We start from the raw sequence: 19,599 nt of genomic DNA, 5'->3' as shown, positions 1-19,599 counted from the left end.
GGATAAATGTTGGGAATATTTTATTGCCAAATGATATGACTACACCTCCTGCTCCTGACCTTTGGTTAACTTTCTCAATTGTAGTTGTAAATGTGATTGTAGTGGAAGATGTGGACGTAAGCAGTCAGGTCTCAGTTCAATGTGTCTTCATCGCAAAGATACAATGTGCAGTAATGTTCTTTTCATCCTTGATGATAATGATGAAGACTACAATACATGTCACAACTACTTAGTTATGGCGACTACCAAGAACTACAATAAGTAACAAGTATGGGAGATATATTTACGAACACTAAGATACCTCATTATCTTACATACACCTTTTGGATTACAGCTTACACTATAAAAGGGTAGGATTAAAGACTACTACTGCCATTTTTCAATATGGAGACCAAACCTGCGGGGGGAACATTTCAGATTATGCTACGAGAGATATGGAAAGACCCATGTAAGTTTAACTTAACCATAGGATTTCCCATTATGATTTATTAATTGAACGGAGCAAATTGGATCCGAGATAAAACACACATGCAATAAAAATCATTGCTCACCCAGTAGCTTCACATAATTACCTTATATGTTAAAAAAAGCGAATAATTCTCGTGTTATTTTGTAGCTGTCTCAACGGTCTGTAGATATTTTCTGGACGTATTATTAGGCATATCGCATATTTCACACATTATTATGGCTTTACCATGATAACGCTTCATAAACATAACATTTCAGTATTAGTTAATATAATTCCCAACATCAGACAGTTCCATACAATATATTTTGTATATTTTACAAACAGATCTCCATCTTTTAGCACAGAAACCAAATGTCTATTTCTAATAGGTGGAGGTTGATGCAAGTTCAAAAACAACGGTGCAACTTTCGTCGATGATCGTATTGATGACGTCATAACTCCAAAACTTGCCACTGGCTTTCTGGTGACTTTTGCGGTGGAGATAAAAATTGCCCAGTGAATAAATACACAAAAATTCAACTCGATTTAAATTACATATAGATCTGATCAATCTTTGATACCTTGCTGGACTATTAACCAACGCGGTTGAACCGTGATACGAGAATTTAAATATTTCAATTTCATTTCTGTGGGGTACTTTGTTCGGTCGTTTTTCCGTTTGTCTATCTTAAATTTGACACATCTCAAGGAAACACTATGCAGGTTCACATTTTTTTAAACTTTTACTACATGTACACTCTGATAGACTTACAGTTATAATTCAATGCTATGGTTTTTAAACAAATAGGAAGAAAGAAAACAAAATCTTTGATGAGAGGAGAAGAAATAGAGAAATATCTTGGTGAAAACTGAGTAAGGAGACTTGAAAATAATTGTGAGCGTAAGACATTGTTTTGTGATATTTGGGACATACTTTGTTCGGCTGGTACTGGGTCGAGAGTCAGAAAGTTTGTGCAATCTGCTTCATCACTGACTGACACGGCGTATTCTTATTAAATTTTGTTGATACCAACAGCTTTAGTTATTGTGGAAAATGCATTCCTAGATAACGCCTAAATAACCAGTAAGGATGAATAAAATTAGATTTCTGGGATTAAGTATTCATGCATAGTTTCCGAGAAAGTTGGCAAAAAGAAATTGTTATTGAGCTCGAAATTACGACGCTTTCTTTTGGGCAACTGTAATTTACAGTTTTATATTGTGCTTCAGCGAATTATTTATTTCATAGAAATTATAATTTTAATGAACATACCTTATACAGTCGAAATCGGTTATAGCAACATCTCTTTTTGCGACGTGTTTTGTATAAGGGCGAATACGACATATCGCATAAAACGACTTATTTTTATCACATTACTGCAGATATTTTCCGGCTATAACGTTCAATGTTGATTGTTTTGTATGACATATTTGGAGATTGCTAAGAAGAATGTAAGGTTTATGTTCAAACTCTTGTTTTGCTTATGCTATGCAACTCATACGGTAAGTTTAAAACACGCTCAACACTTTGCGTTATTCATTAGCCAAGACTGTGTACGACGTTATCGAACAATTTACACTGTTGTTACTTTTTTCATTTATTATAAGCTTTAATATTTTATTGCTATACTATATTACTGTTGTATGCACTGCAATCATTAGAATAAGTCCTCTTCAGTTCCACTCCGCAAATATTGTATTTTATGTACTGTATTTCAGTTCTTTTGGGAAGTTTTAGATTTTTTCTGTTCATTTATCACGTAAGTTTACAGCCTGAATAAACTAAGATACAAAATTTTAAGAAAGAAAGGCAAACCCGGATTGTGCGACATCGGGTATAACGACCGTAAATTGCGGTCCCCTGAAGTCCTTATAAACTGTTTCGCCGATATATTGTTATGTTCTAACAAACACAAACAAACATGCACTTAACAGCAAACACGTATATATTCCCCTAGGGTGCCATACATGCCCCTAGCAGTGAAACACTTGAATCTAACAGTGGCAACGCACTACTTTTAAGAAGCCTGCAAGTAGTAGAAAATGGATCGATCTGGCTCAGACCTGGGCCAGCGTTGAACAACTCACAAGCCCCTGGGAAATTGACCACCGTGCAGCGTGAGCCCACGGTCTTTTACGACCTCCATTTTAGGGGTGAATTCGTTCCCTTTTATGAGCACTTTTAAGGGGTGACCTCGTTCTCTTTTACGACCTCCATTTTAGAGGGTGTACTCGTTCCCTTTTATGAGCACTTTTTCAACCCTTATTTTAACATAGGAGATAACACATAAGATTACGAACACATAGAAGAGAAGATAACACATAACACTACGTAACATACAGCAGAACAGATAACACGTAAGAGTACGTAACATAACAAGGGTGTATTCATTCTCTTTTATGAACATATTTTTCAACCCCTATTTTAACATAGGAGATAACACATAAGATTACGAACACATAGAAGAACAGATAACACATAAGACTACGTAACACACAGCAGAGCAGATAACACATAAGACTCGTTCTCTTTTACGACCTCCATTTTAAGGGGTGAACTCGTTCCCTTTTATGAGCACTTTTTCAACCCTTATTTTAACATAACAGAAATTACGAACACATAGAAGAGCAGATAACACATAAGATTACGAACACATAGAAGAGAAGATAACACATAAAACTACGCAACACACAGCAGAACAGATAACAGATAAGAATATGAAACATAGCAAGGGTGTGCTCGTTCCCTTTTATGAGCATATTTTCCAACCCCTATTCTGAACATAGTAGATAACACATAGAAGAGCAGATAACACATAGCACTATTTTAACATTGTAGGTAACATAAGATTACGAACACATATAAGAGCAGAAGACTACATAACATAGCAGGCCTCCATTTTAGGGGTGAACTCGTTCTCTTTTATGAGCATATTTTTCAACCCCTATTTCAACATAACAGAAATGACATAAGAATACTTATTTTAACATAACGAGCAAAGATTACAATCGAACACCCACGGTCTACAGATAATCATTTTAGAGGGTGTATTCATTCATTCTCTTTGTTTGATGACCATTTTTTCCACCCCTAATGAAATTACATAGGAGAGCAGATAATACATAAGATTCGTTCCCTTTTATGAACACTTTTTAGAGGGCGAACTCGTTTTTCAACCCCTATTTGACCATTTTAACATAGCAGAAATGACATAAGCATGTCCTCAAACTACTGACCATCGTGAACAAAGGTCAAACTCGAAAACGAAACAACATATCGAGGTGCTGTTTCCACATTTAGCAATTGGTCATCAAAAAAGTACTGACCATCAAGGTCAAAGGTCAAAACTCGAAAACGGAGCCACATACTCAGGTGCTGTTTCCACATTTAGCAATAGGTCATCAGGTGCTACAAGTTCCAAAATTAGTGGTCATCGAGGTCAAAGGTCAAAATACTTAAAACCCAATCACTCGTAAACGAAGCAACGTATTGAGGTGCTGTTTCCAAATCTAGTAATAGGTCATCAACTAGTGCAAGTTCCAAAATAGTGACCATCGAGGTCAAAGGTCAAAATACTTAAAACCCAATAAAACGAAAACTGAGCCACATATTGAGGTGCTGTTTCCAAATCTAGTAACTGGTCATCAACTACTACAAGTTTCAAAATAATGATCATCGAGGTCAAAGGTCAACATACTTAAAACCTAATAACACGAAAACTGAGCCACATATTGAGATGCTGTTTTCAAATCTAGTAACTGGTCATCATCTACTACAAGTTCCAAAATAGTGGTCATCGAGGTCAAAGGTCACAGTACTTAAAACCTAATTACTCGAAAACGGAGCCACATATCAGGTGCTGTTTCCACATTTAGTAATCGGTCACCAACTACTACATGTCCCAAAATTAGTGGTCATCGAGGTCAAAGGCCAAAATACTTAAAACCAAATAACTCTTAAATGGATCCACATATTGAGGTGCTGTTTCCAAATCTAGTAACTGGTCATCATCTGCTACAAGTTCCAAAATTAATGATCATCGAGGTCAAAGGTCAACATACTTAAAACGTAATAACTCGAAAACTGAGCAAAATATTGAGGTGCTGTTTCCACATTTAGTAATCGGTCACCAACTACTACATGTCCCAAAATTAGTGGTCATCGAGGTCAAAGGCCAAAATACTTAAAACCCAATAACTCGAAAACGGAGCCAAATATTGAGGTGCTGTTTCCAAATCTAGTAACTGGTCATCAACTACTACAAGTTCCAAAAATAATGGTCATTGAGGTCAAAGGTCAAAACTCTTAAATGGATCCACATATTGAGGTGTTATTTCCAAATCTAGTAACTGGTCATCAACTGCTACAAGTTCTAAAATAATGACCATCGAGAGCTTGTAAACGGAGCAACGGATAAATTTTGTACAAAGCAGAAAAAGTGAAACAGGAATAAATTTGAGGGACCTATTCAATTTTGCATCAACGAGAAATAATTGCGTATTTTAAACAAACAATCGGATAAATTTAACCGGCTCAGAAGTTCAACACTATTTTGTACTCTTGAGTGAGCTTTCCAATTTTGTAGCAAGAAGGACCATTTTTTAAAAAAAACTAACTCAGAATTTCATTTCATTTTTGTAATACTCAAATTTGGATGAAGTGTTTAGTTTTGTACGAACCAGAAAAACTTGATTGGATTATTTCCTTAAGTACCAACTGGAAAAAGTGAAGGACCATTATTCAAATAAACGAAGGAATAGAGTATTTAGTTTTTGTACCAACTAGAAAAAAAGAAGTGAAGTATGAATAAAATTTAGGTGGACTATTTTCTTTTGTATCAATCAGAAAAAAAAACGAAGAAGAGCCATTTTAACAAGTTCATAATTTCTGTGACGAAAGAATAATTTCGATGTTCTACTTTTTATACCAACGAGAAAAAATGAACTAGCTGAATATTTAAATATACGAAAGAATAAATTTAAGTGACCTATTCAATTTTGTACCCATGAGAAATGGCTCAGCAAAAGGCGAAGAAGGTCTATTTTAAACAATGGAGTATTTAGTTTTGCACCATTTTGGAGTATTCAAATAAACAAAGGAATTATAATTTGTGTCAACTCTAAAATCAATTAAACGAAGTAATGCATTTGAAAAACCGAAGTTGAGTATTTTATACCATTTTATACCATTTAACAAAGGAATAAGCAAAATAAAGGATCATTTTATATCATTTTAAACTAGTCTATTTAATTTTGTAGCAACCAAAGGATTTTCACGGAAGAACAAAATTGTACTAATCAGAAAAACCGAAGAAGACCCATTTTAACTAACTGAGAATTTCTGTACCTTTTTGTACTATTTAAACAAACGATGGGATAAATTTGAGTGACCTGTTTTTTGTACTAACCAGAAAAATCGAAGAAGGTACCTTTATACTAGCTCAATGAACGAAAGAACAAATTTGAGTGTTCTACTTTTTATACCAAACAAAGAAGAACCATTTTGTACTAATCAAATAAACGAAAGAAAAAAGTGAAAAAAAGACCAATTTAACTAGCTCAGAATTTATATACGTTTTGTTTAGGTGTCCTACTTTTTGTACCAGCGTGAAATGTCTTTTTAACCAGCTCAGTAGTATTCAAATAAACAAAAAACCGAAGAAGGATCATTTTAACTAGTTCAGAATTTCTGTACTTTTGTGCCATTCAAACAAATGAAAAAACCAAGCAGGAAAAGAAAAGAAATTTGTACTGACCAGAAAAGGCGAAGAAGGATCATTTTATACCTTTATGTGCTATTTAAATAAACGAAGGAATAAATTTGAGTGATCTATTCAATTTTATACCAATCAGAAGAAAAGCAAAGAAGGGCCATTTTAACTAGTTGAGTATTTTTGTGCTACACAAATCAACAAATGAATAAATTTGAGTGACCTATTCAATTTGGTATCAACAAGAAATACCATTTTAAATAACTCAGCATTTTATATCTTTTTGTGCTATTTAAATAAACGAAGAAAGCGAAGGAGATCCAATTTAACTAACTCAGAATTTTATACCATTTTGTACTAATCAAATAACCATATTAACTAACTCAAAGAAACGAAAGAATAAATTTTCAGTGGCTTAAGCAAAGAAGGTCAATTTGTACCTTTTGTGCTATTAAAACTGAGTGACCTATTCAATTTTGTTTGCAATTTAAAAAAACGGAGAAGGTCTATTTTATGTACATTTTGTACTACTCAAATAAACAAAGAAATACCATATTCTGCTACTCAAACAAACGACGGAATAAGCTCAGAATTTCTATACCTTTTTGTGTTATTCAAATAAACGAAGGAATAAATTTGTGTGACTTATACCAACCATGAAGGTCCATTATACCATTTTGTATTACGGGTGGTCTATTTCATTTTTGTAACAATCAGAAGAAAATAGCTCAGAATTTTATACCTTTGTGGTGTTACATTTTGTATATTTTTGTGTCATCCAGAGAACAATTTAAATTGACTCTCCCTGACAATTCAGTTGCCAGAGTCCAATGTTAGTTATCTACAGTACTACAAATTGATCCAGTTACCAGTTCAAGTTCTTCTATTCTTACACAATCAAATGCATATGCTACAGTGGGCTCAGTGTTCATTTACAGAATTAAATAATTGTTTATCTTTCTCTAAAAACATTTCTACTATTTTGTTGATATAATAATCACACTCTGTAATGTATTCATATACCAGATTAAATTTTTTCTCCAAGGTATAAGTGTTCTTAATATTACAACCTTTAAAATGCTTCTTTATATAAAGTTTATAGATTTTTTCTCTCATTTCACGTTTAATCAAGATCGTCCACACCTTTTGCAATAATTCGTAATCATATTGCAGCAAACAGTAGTGATCTTTTTCATTCTCATTATGTTTAGAACATGCTTCACATAATAATACTGAATTTGGTGTATACTCATTAAATAATTGTATAACACATGTATCACTAATAGTTTCACTAGTACAGTCGCACTCATTAGCTTCCAGTTCAAAACAGGTAATATTTGAAACACTGTCATCATCTCTTTCCGGGAGTATTTCATCATTATATCTATTATAGCGTCTAAAATAATACATTTCTTCTATTTCTTGTGTTGGATATATGATTCCCACTTTATCACGTAATTCATCTGGCAAATCGGGGTCAGACGGGTGAATTAACAGTATAGGTTTTTCGTTTTCACGCTGAATTTCTTTTTCTCTAGGAGAAACATAAACATTCTCCTTGCTAGTCATTTTTCTACTCTTCAGCAAAAACAAATCAAATAAATAATTTTATATATCTACAATAAAAACATTCTATGCATTCTCCGTGTTTAATAATATGTTTCAAAACAATACAACATCGTGATGTATGTTCTATTATTTCCAAATATACTCCATAAACTTATATTCCATTATAATAAAATACATAAATGCAAAAATATATATTTGTCTTTTTGGACTTAGACGAGGAAAGAAAATTTAAAAAAAAATAATTGAATCGTTGAGCAATAGGCAATACACCTGTTAGGTAAAGCATTCGTAACCTTGTTTAAATATCTGCTGCAACATGGAACTTTGAAAATTTCTCTTACTTTGATATAATTTCTTCTTCTGCTGCTGTGATCAAAAATGGCCATGCATGATATTACGCTAATTGCTATGTAGTCTGTTCTACACAATTATTACGCAACTCTGGTTTGTCAAATCTCACGTTCAAATATTTTATGAGCCTTTCTTAGTGGCGGGAGAGTCAATTTAAATTGTTCTCTGGATGACACAAAAATATACAAAATGTAACACCACAAAGGTATAAAATTCTGAGCTGTTTTCTTCTGATTGTTACAAAAATGAAATAGACCACCCGTAATACAAAATGGTATAATGGACCTTCATGGTTGGTATAAGTCACACAAATTTATTCCTTCGTTTATTTGAATAACACAAAAAGGTATAGAAATTCTGAGCTTATTCCGTCGTTTGTTTGAGTAGCAGAATATGGTATTTCTTTGTTTATTTGAGTAGTACAAAATGTACATAAAATAGACCTTCTCCGTTTTTTTTTTAATTGCAAACAAAATTGAATAGGTCACTCAGTTTTAATAGCACAAAAGGTACAAATTGACCTTCTTTGCTTAAGCCACTCAAAATTTATTCTTTCGTTTCTTTGAGTTAGTTAATATGGTTATTTGATTAGTACAAAATGTTAATTCTTTCCTTTTCCTGCTTGTTTTCAAAACTGAATAGGTCACAAAAATTTATTCCTTCGTTTATTTGATTAGTACAAAATGGTATAAAATTCTGAGTTAGCTAAATTGGATCTCCTTCGCTTTCTTCGTTTATTTAAATAGCACAAAAAGATATAAAATGCTGAGTTATTTAAAATGGTATTTCTTGTTGATACCAAATTGAATAGGTCACTCAAATTTATTCATTTGTTGATTTGTGTAGCACAAAAATACTCAACTAGTTAAAATGGCCCTTCTTTGCTTTTCTTCTGATTGGTATAAAATTGAATAGATCACTCAAACTTATTGAATTTATAGTAGTAGAAAATGGATCGATCTGGGCCAGACCTGAGCCAGCGTTGAACAACTCACAAGCCCCTGGGAAATTGACCACCGTGCACCGTGAGCCCACGGTCTTTTACGACCTCCATTTTAGGAATGAATTCGTTCCCTTTTATGAGCACTTTTAAGGGGGTGTATTCGTTCTCTTTTACGAGCACATTTTAGGGGGTGAACTCATTCCCTTTTATGAGCATATTTTCCAACCCCTACGAACACAGCGAAGAGAAGATAACACATAACACTACGTAACACACAGCAGAACAGATAACAGATAATATGAAACATAGAAGGGGTGTATCCAAAAACACAAAAAGCTATAACATGCTGAGCTATTTAAAATGGTATTTCCTTGCTTTTTTCGATTTGATACAAATTTTCCAAAAAGGTATAAAATTCTAACTCAGTTAAAAATGGTTCTCGTTGGTAAAAAAAAAGAAATAGGACACCCCAATAAATGGCACAAAAAGTATAGAATGCTGATCCTTCTTCTCCTTTTCTGGTTAGTACAAAGTGTTAATTCTTTCCTTTTTTCTGCTTGGCTAGTTAAAATGACCCTTCTTTGATTTTCTTCTGATTGGTACAAAATGGTATAAAGATCTGAGTTAGTTAAAATGGTTCTTCTTTACTTTTTTTTCTGGTTCATACAAAGCTAAATACTCCATCCAAATTTGAGTAAAATGGTTCATGTTCGCTTTCTCAAATTTAGCCCTTTGTTTTGTTTAAATAATACAACATGCACTAGAAATTCTATGTTAATGGCATTTCTCCTTGGTACAAAATTGAATAGGTCATTCAAATTTATCTTTTCGTTGGTTTAAATAGTTAAAATGGCATATCTTTGCTTTTCTTCTTGTTACTCCATCCAAATTAATTTTTGCGTTACAGAAATTCTGCGCTAGTTAAAAAGGTTTTTTTCGCTTTTTCTTCCGTTTATTTGAGTAGTACAAAATGGTATAAAATACTCAGCAAGTTAAAATGGTTCTTCCTTGTTTGGTATAAAAAAGTAGAACACCCAAATTTGTTCTTTCGTTCATTGAGCTAGTATAAAGGTATATAAATTCTGAGTTAGCTAAATTGGACCTTCTTCGATTTTTCTAGTTAGTACAAAAAACAGGTCACTCAAATTTATCCCATCGTTTGTTTAAATAGTACAAAAAGGTACAGAAATTCTCAGTTAGTTAAAATGGGTCTTCTTCGCTTTTTCTGATTAGTACAATTTTGTTCTTTCGTGAAAATCCTTTGGTTGCTACAAAATTAAATAGCTCACTCATATTTATGCCTTCGTTTATTAGACTAGTTTAAAATGATATAAAATGATCCTTTTTTTCTTATTCCTTTGTTTGTTGAAATAATACAAAATGCTATAAAATACTCAACTTCGGTTTTTCAAATTAAATAGCTCACTCAAATGCATTACTTCGTTTAATTGATTTTAAAGTTGACACAAATTATAAGTCACTCAAATTTATTCCTTTGTTTATTTGAATACTCCAAAATGGTGCATTTTTTTTCTTGGTGGTACAAAACTAAATACTTCATTGTTTATTTGAGTAGTAAAATTATATAAAATAGTCCTCCTTCGCCTTTTGCTGAGCCATTTCTCATTGGTACAAAATTGAATAGGTCACTTAAATTTATTCTTTCGTATATTTAAATATTCAGCTAGTTCATTTTTTCTCGTTGGTATAAAAAGTAGAACATCGAAATTATTCTTTCGTTACATAAATTATGAACTTGTTAAAATGGCTCTTCTTCGTTTTTTTTCTGATTGATACAAAAATAGAACATTCCAGTTGGTACAAAAGAAATTAGTCCACCTAAATTTTATTCATACTTCACTCCTTTTTTTCTAGTTGGTACAAAAACTAAATACTCTATTCCTTCGTTTATTTGAATAATGGCCCTTCACTTTTTCCAGTTGGTACCTAAGGAAATAATCCAATCAAATTTTTCTGGTTCGTACAAAACTAAACACTTCATCCAAATTTGAGTATTACAAAAATGAAATTAAATTCTGAGTTAGTTTTAAAAAAATGGTCCTTCTTGCTACAAAATTGGAAAGCTCACTCAAGAGTACAAAATAGTATTGCACTTCTGAGCCGGTTAAATTTATCCGATTGTTTGTTTCTTTAAATAGTACAAAATGATTTAAAATACGCAATTATTTCTCGTTGGTGCAAAATTGAATAGGTCACTCAAATTCACCTCTTCGTTTGTTTAAATATTAGAACATGGTCTAGAAAAAATGACATTTCTCGTTGGTACAAAATTCAATAGGCCACTCAAATTTATTCCTCCTTCACTTTTTCTGCTTTGTACAAAATTTATCCGTTGCTCCGTTTACAAGCTCTCGATGGTCATTATTTTGGAACTTGCAGTGATATATGAACTATTACTAAATGTGGAAACACCACCTCAATATTTGGCTCCGTTTTCGAGTTATTAGGTTTTAAGTACTTTGACCTTTGACCTCGATGATCAGTATTTTGAAACTTGTAGTAGTTGGTGACCGATTACTAAATGTGGAAACAGCATCTAAATATGTGGCTCAGTTTTCGTGTTATTAAGTTTTAAGTATGTTCACCTTTGACCTCGATGATCATTATTTTGGAACATTTCTCGTTGGTGCAAAATTGAATAGGTCACTCAAATTCACCCCTTCGTTTGTTTAAATATTAGAACATGGTCTAGAAAAAATGACATTTCTCGTTGGTACAAAATTCAATAGGCCACTCAAATTTATTCCTCCTTCACTTTTTCTGCTTTGTACAAAATTTATCCGTTGCTCCGTTTACAAGCTCTCGATGGTCATTATTTTGGAACTTGCAGTGATTGATGAACTATTACTAAATGTGGAAACACCACCTCAATATTTGGTTCCGTTTTCGAGTTATTAAGTTTTAAGTACTTTGACCTTTGACCTCGATGATCAGTATTTTGGAACTTGTAGTAGTTGGTGACCGATTACTAAATGTGGAAACACCATCTCAATATGTGGCTCAGTTTTCGTGTTATTAGGTTTTAAGTATGTTGACCTTTGACCTCGATGATCATTAATTTTGGAACTTGTAGCAGTTGATGACCAGTTACTAGATTTGGAAACAGCACCTCAATATGTGGATCCATTTAAGAGTTATTTGGTTTTAAGTATGTTGACCTTTGACCTCGATGGTCATTATTTTGGAACTTGTAGTAGTTGATGACCAGTTACTAGATTTGGAAACAGCACTTCAATATGTGGCTCCGTTTCTGAGTTATTAGGTTTTAAGTATTTTGACCTTTGACCTCGATGGTCACTATTTTGGAACTTGCACTAGTTGATGACCTATTACTAGATTTGGAAACAGCACCTCAATACGTTGCTTCGTTTACGAGTGATTGGGTTTTAAGTATTTTGACCTTTGACCTCGATGACCACTAATTTTGGAACTTGTAGTACCTGATGACCTATTGCTAAATGTGGAAACAGCACCTGAGTATGTGGCTCCGTTTTCGAGTTTTGACCTTTGACCTTGATGATCAGTACTTTTTTGATGACCAATTGCTAAATGTGGAAAGAGCACCTCGATATGTTGTTTCGTTTTCGAGTTTGACCTTTGTTCACGATGGTCAGTAGTTTGAGGACATGCTTATGTCATTTCTGCTATGTTAAAATGGTCAAATAGGGGTTGAAAAACGAGTTCACCCTCTAAAAAGTGTTCATAAAAGGGAACGAATCTTATGTATTATCTGCTCTCCTATGTAATTTCATTAGGGGTGGAAAAATGGTCATCAAACAAAGAGAATGAATGAATACACCCTCTAAAATGATTATCTGTAGACCGTGGGTGTTCGATTGTAATCTTTGCTCGTTATGTTAAAATAAGTATTCTTATGTCATTTCTGTTATGTTAAAATAGGGGTTGAAAAATATGCTCATAAAAGAGAACGAGTTCACCCCTAAAATGGAGGCCTGCTATGTTATGTAGTCTTCTGCTCTTATATGTGTTCGTAATCTTATGTTACCTACTATGTTAAAATAGTGCTATGTGTTATCTGCTCTTTTCTGTGTTCGTAATTTCTGCTATGTTAAAATAGGGGTTGGAAAATACGCCATGCTGCTTTATTAGCTGTGCTATCTGCTATGTTAAAATAGGGGTTGAAACAGGGAACGAGTTCAATTTGCTCTTCTGTATGTTCGTTATGTTACGTAGTCTTATGTATTATCTGATCTGCTATGTGTTCGTAAGGGTTGGAGAATGAATACACCCATTAAAATGGAGGTTGTAGTTTTATGTGCTCTTCTATCTGTTCGTAATTAACATAGGAGTTGGAAAATATGCTCATAAAAGAGAACGAATACACCCCTTCTGTTTCATATTCTTATCTGTTATCTGTTCTGCTGTGTGTTACGTAGTCTGATGTTCTTCTATGTGTTCGTATGGGTTGGAAAATATGCTCATAAAAGGGAATGAGTTCACCCCCTAAAATGTGCTCGTAAAAGAAAACGAATACACCCCCTTAAAAGTGCTCATAAAAGGGAACGAATTCACCCCTAAAATGGAGGTCGTAAAAGACCGTGGGCTCACGGTGCACGGTGGTCAATTTCCCAGGGGCTTGTGAGTTGTTCAACGCTGGCTCAGGTCTGGCCCAGATCGATCCATTTTCTACTACTCCTGCACATTGATGCTTTCAGTAATTTATTTGCACAAGTGTTATGTTGACGAAAATATATCAGAAACACAGATTAGCAATGATTGTAATCACAAACTGCATAAAGAGAAGAAAAGTCATGGATGACTTAAGTAGAAAGAAGAACTTTACATAAACTTACTCTCTTGTACAAAATATTTACTACGTCAGAACCATCGTATCTAGCGTATAGATTCATATATTTGCAGTGGTGGATTCAGCCCGGAGACTAGACCCCATTTTTTGAGTGACAAAGATAATTTAAGTTATTATTTTTAAAATTTCTGAAGTTTATAGGAAACTCATGATATAGGTATCATAGTCTGGGTTCTGGCTACCTTTTCAATCCGCCACTGTATATTTATAAAATTTTTCACGACAAAAGCACTAAATCAAGTGATAGTTTCTTTCTCTTGGTACCTACTCAAGCACTTCACGCCTCTAGAAAATTTTCTATCAATTAATATCTGTCTCAACAGTTGCCAAAATTTAAAAAAAAAAAGAACTTCTAATTCGCTTCTTTTAAGCAAGGGTAGAGGCCCATGAGACAGTTTCATCTTACCAAATGATTGATTACACATGAGTGAACATACAATTAGTATTCTTGATAATTTCTACACACACACTTATATATATATATTGCAACTAACGTTTTTTTTTTTACGCTATCTTTAAATCCTGTGACTGGAGAGCCAAACTCGAAATGCGCTAATGATTTTCAAAGTAAATTATATTTTTGGGTCGCCATTAATTATTCTCCTTCCTAATTTATTACTATGGACCAGTACGCAGAAAACACAATTTAACTCCAGACTCTTCCACAATAATGGTGTTATCACGTTTGCCAGCGAGGAAAAAAGAAAAAAATGATTGATTCGAATCCTAAATGTTGTCTATAAGAAAATACATATACATATATATAGTAAACCTTTATTTCAATCTTGCTTTGGTGAACAGCAAACAGTGTCTAAATTAGCTTATGTAATGTTAGCATTTATTAAATTTCATATTTATATATACGGATAACTACAAGCTCGAATAATTGCACACCAAACATAACCTACGTGGTTGAACATTACATAAAGATCGTAAAGGGATCTTAACATAAAGTGCAGTCAAATAACTAATAGTTACTTCATAGTATTTGTTGACTCTGATGATACACTAACTGTAACTGTTTACATCAATTAAGGTAGACATTACTCAATAATTAACTTCAGTCAGAACACTGACGCATAAGAAGACAAAGTGCAGAGAGGTCCATTTCAACTAAGAGGAAATATCTCATTTACAGAGAACCTTATCGCGCAGCTGAGTTAAGAACTCCCCCCTCCCTAGAGTACATAACATTTCCATTAATTTTTACTACCCGCAACCAATTGTTACTAAAGAGGGCACCACTCCTCGATTCGGCTTAACCTTGAAAACAGCGGCAGAAACATAACGCATTAGAGGTAGAAATAATTACAGGAGGTACTATCTTAGCCAGCGACACCTAAATATTACCTCTAACACCACCACACTTGGTGAAGAAAAAGAAAAAATATATTGACAAGTGCCCAACATCTCTGACGCGCTAAATTAAACAAATCATAATCTAATGGTTCGGTACCTTATAATAGTATGTATCGAGGATTGAGCGAGATAGCTCTTAATTACACAAGCTTGAGTTGCGTTACTACGCTAGATTAACTGGTTGTAAGGTAAACATTACGGAGTACCCACTTCGGGGTCGAATCTAATCTAACTGTCATCAAACTTAACTTCTTTGGTTTCATTAAACATGTTAGAATTAACTACAGGATAGACGTTGTATTCAGCTGTTTGCTTACTTACTGATTCTAACGTGAGAAGAGACAACATTGACACCAGACTACCCCGTCCGCGCATGGGTCGACTTACTGGATGGAGAGCTCAATTTTCCTTAGAACGTCATGTTAACCGTAGAATACATAGTACTTCACAATGGAATGAACATCGTAAGAAATCGATGCAATGAACGCATAAACAACGTGAACAATACTTGTTAAACTGTACTTGGAGTTTCTTCATTAAACGGTTAAACCTTATTCATGAAGAACAACGCTTGATCACTTTAATTAGTTAGTTTATAAAACTACTGATATCAAAAGGTTCTGATATTAATTTAGTTATAATAAATGAACGTCACGTAAGAAACTTCAACAAATGGAAAGAGATTACCTGAACGTTAGTCACAAAACAACATGTTCAGCGTTACTCACGAGTCCCAGCCAGATTAAACTGGGCAGATCACCGCAGAAACAACGATGGATCACACCCAAGTAATCAATTGTAGTGGCAGAACATAACTGGTGAACAGTTGTAGACAGTTCTTGTAGAAACGACACTAGATAACACCCATGTAATCAATTGTAGTGGCAAAACATAGCTGGTGAACAGTTGTAGACAGTTCTTGTCGAAACGACACTAGATCACACCCATGTGATCAATTGTAGTGGCAAAACATAGCTGGTGAACAGTTGTAGACAGTTCTTGTAGAAACTACACAAGATCACACCCATGTGATCAATTGTAGTGGCAAAACATAGCTAGTGAACAGTTGTAGACAGTTCTTGTAGAAAGTGATGCCTTCATTTCAAAACTCGAAAGGGAAGAGGAAAAGATAGACTAAACTAACTCGACATGAAACTATATATAACATCACTGATTGCGTCGCTTTATCTTAATACACCAATTCTTACGAACACGATTCGAAGCTTTGAAATTATTCTTTAGGAATAATCGCTCTGTCCTATTTTTAAGATCGCTTGCACCGGCCGGTCACTTATAGGTAACCTACCCAGACAGCATGTTTTTGTTGTGTGTGGAGGGAAGTAAAAACGCGCTCTCGGAATCTTCCCTGTTCGCTGATTGGCTGCTGCTAATTGCGCAGTGAAAAATTTAACAAAACACGAATTATTATTATGAAATTTAATGTGGAAAATAATAGTATTATGAATGTAGATTAAACATTAATTAGTATATTTATAAAAAGAAATATTCAATCATAGATTACAAAATACAAACTAGTATAGAACACTAGCGCCATCTCTCGAGAAACAAAGATCAAAACAACGACTTGACGCAAACCATAGACTAAGAAAGATAGACAGTACAATACTTCTGAGCAAACTAGCCAAATTGTCAACCATTTTGAATGTCAAAAAGGTCGAGAATTATATATATATAGGGTGGGTTAAAATAAGTTTTACAAGCCAACAGCTAGCGAACTTTACATCAAAATAAGAAAAATGTTAAGAGTCAATGTACAGAGGGGCGTAAAAATGTGTCAAGTTGAGTGACGCCTGGTTCGAAAGAGCTTGGAAAATTGAACAATTTTTGTAGGAAACAATTTTTGATATGGTTCACCGTTTTCAAGATGAGGCAAAAAATGGTCTTGTATCAGATAAAATTTCCAGTACTTAAAAATCAGAAACGGCTGAGTAGAAAACGGTGAAAGAAAAAATGAAAAAGGAAAAGCCATAGGCAACGTGGAATGGTGTTGTCTCGATTTCCCAAGGGCACCTATCCTGCGGCCCCGAGACCAAGTTGAAAGTTTCAAATGGGAATGGAGGTTGAGTGATACCTTGTTTCATAGATCGTGGAAAGCCAAAGAAGTTAGTACAATACTTTCTTTTTATTTCCGGCAAGCCTGTTTGCAAATGGCCGCCGAAAATGGCTCCCCATTCCGATACAGAACGCAATGTTCACACTGAGTGTTACATGCCAATATCCCTCGAACTATGCATCAAATAAGAAAAGTGTTAAGAGTCAATGTACATTACAGACGTTCTAAAATATTGACTAAACACGAGTTTCCCCCGCCAGCATTTTGAGGGACGGGTGTACGTGGAATTTTCAAATGGCAACATAGGGCAAGTGATACCTTCTTTGATAGATCGTTAAATACCAAACAGTTTAGTACAAAATTAGGACCTCGTGTTTGACGCATTTTTTAAGCCTGTCTGTACTGTACATTGACTTTTAACATATTTCTTCTTTGATGCATAGTTCGCTGGATATCGGCTTGTAACAGTCAGTTTGAACACTGTGCTTTGCATCTAAACGGTGAACCATTTTCAGCGGCCATTTTAAAACAGACTTGCCTGAAATCAAAACAAATTTTGTACTCAGATGTTTGGTTTTCCAGGATCTATCAAACAATTATCACCTGACCTATAGTCCCATTTGAAATTCGGAAGTTAGAACCGCGGCCCCATGATGGAGGCCCTGGGGACACCACGGCAACAGCATTCGAGTTGCCTGTGGCCTTTTCCTTTTTCATTTTTTGTTTCACCGTTTCTACTCAGCCGTTTCTGATTTATAAATACTGGAAATTTTATCTGATACAGGATCATTTTTGGGGCCATCTTGAAAACGGTGCAACATACCAAAGTTGTTTAATTTTTAAAGCTCTTTCGAATGAGGCATCACTCCTCGACCTATGACCCCAATTCAAACTTTCAAGGACATCTCCTCCCCCACAGAATGGGGCGAGGGGAACCTCGTGTTTCACTTACTTTTGGGCCCCTCTGTATTGTATATTAACCCTTAAAAATTTCCTTATTTGATGTATAATTCGCGAGATATTGGCTTGCAACACTTCTTTTGACTCACCCTGTACATTATATATATATATATATATATATATATATATTGCAGCATTTTCCGTAGATAGAAACAATAACGGTCCAGGAATAACGGTCCCTTCATCGATTTGTTTTATAAAAATGGAAAATGGTCTTTGTGTCTGCAAAGTTTGATTTATCTCCCTTATGACCAAGGATGAAGAAAGTAACGTTTCATACGAGAAACCCTTCGCTCATAACAGCCATCGGGATTTCATTAGCGACTTCAGATTACGGTCCTAGGTGACGTCGGCTCATGGCTGCCTCGTGAGATACGGTTTTTGTTGAGGAATCTCCTTCGCTTCGAAGCAGCCTCCATAGATTTTTCGATAGGTGGAACCCCTTAGTCCAATGCAACTTCCAGACTCGTTATGGGTTGGTTATCAGTGGTCAACTGATACCACGGTCTTCTTTGGTTTCTCTTTTATAGGTACTCTTCAAGTGGCTCTCCTTCTACGGTACCCATCGTGTGATCTTCGTGTCTTCCTCTTCAGCGTACCGTCAGCTTGTTTGTAAACGTTCGGACGTGTCATCCCTAAATATGTGCTCATGTTGAGAAGTGGGATCCTACACTGGAAAGAAATAATCTTTAAGATTATTTTTGAAAGAACATATTTGTAATGAACTGGAGTGAAGTTTCAGAAAACACTGATACGCTTGGAAAAGACATACTTTAGACAGTATTAAATACACTTTAAAACATTATAAAATCACTAAAAACACGTGCTTTGACATATAGTGCTTTCTGCCCGCTGTTAGTACTTTTAATATATATAACTGTATTTAATAAATGTGCACCAGTTTACGAATTGTGGGTATTGGTCGAGTTCTTTGTTCACAAAGATCAGTGTAATTTTAATATCACATTCAGTATTAGCAGTCTGAACTGCATGATTATCAATTTTAACAACAGACGCCGATAAATTGAGTCTTTCCAATCGTAATGAGATGTCTGGACGATTTGTTAAATCTTATCTTTGTAACGGCACTTATTAAAGATGAAGCACAAATAGATTATTATCATTAAGGAAAAAGTGTATTCGGAATCAGAATGCGGGAAGAAAAGTAAAAAATGAAAATATTTCGGTTTTTTCCCATGGCATATAAATTTTCTTAAAGGAATGTATTTCCATTTCTTTACTTCATTTTCTAAAGTATAAGAACCATGTGACTACTTAATTTTAATTTATTATTATTTACCTCTAGGTTCTAAATAATTTGGCGGCTGAAAAAAT

This window comes from Thermobia domestica, chromosome 7 (assembly GCF_964235325.1).
Source record: "Thermobia domestica chromosome 7, izTheDome1.hap1.1, whole genome shotgun sequence".
Taxonomy (NCBI): Eukaryota; Metazoa; Arthropoda; class Insecta; order Zygentoma; family Lepismatidae; genus Thermobia; species Thermobia domestica.
Note: the sequence above shows the minus strand (reverse complement) of the source record.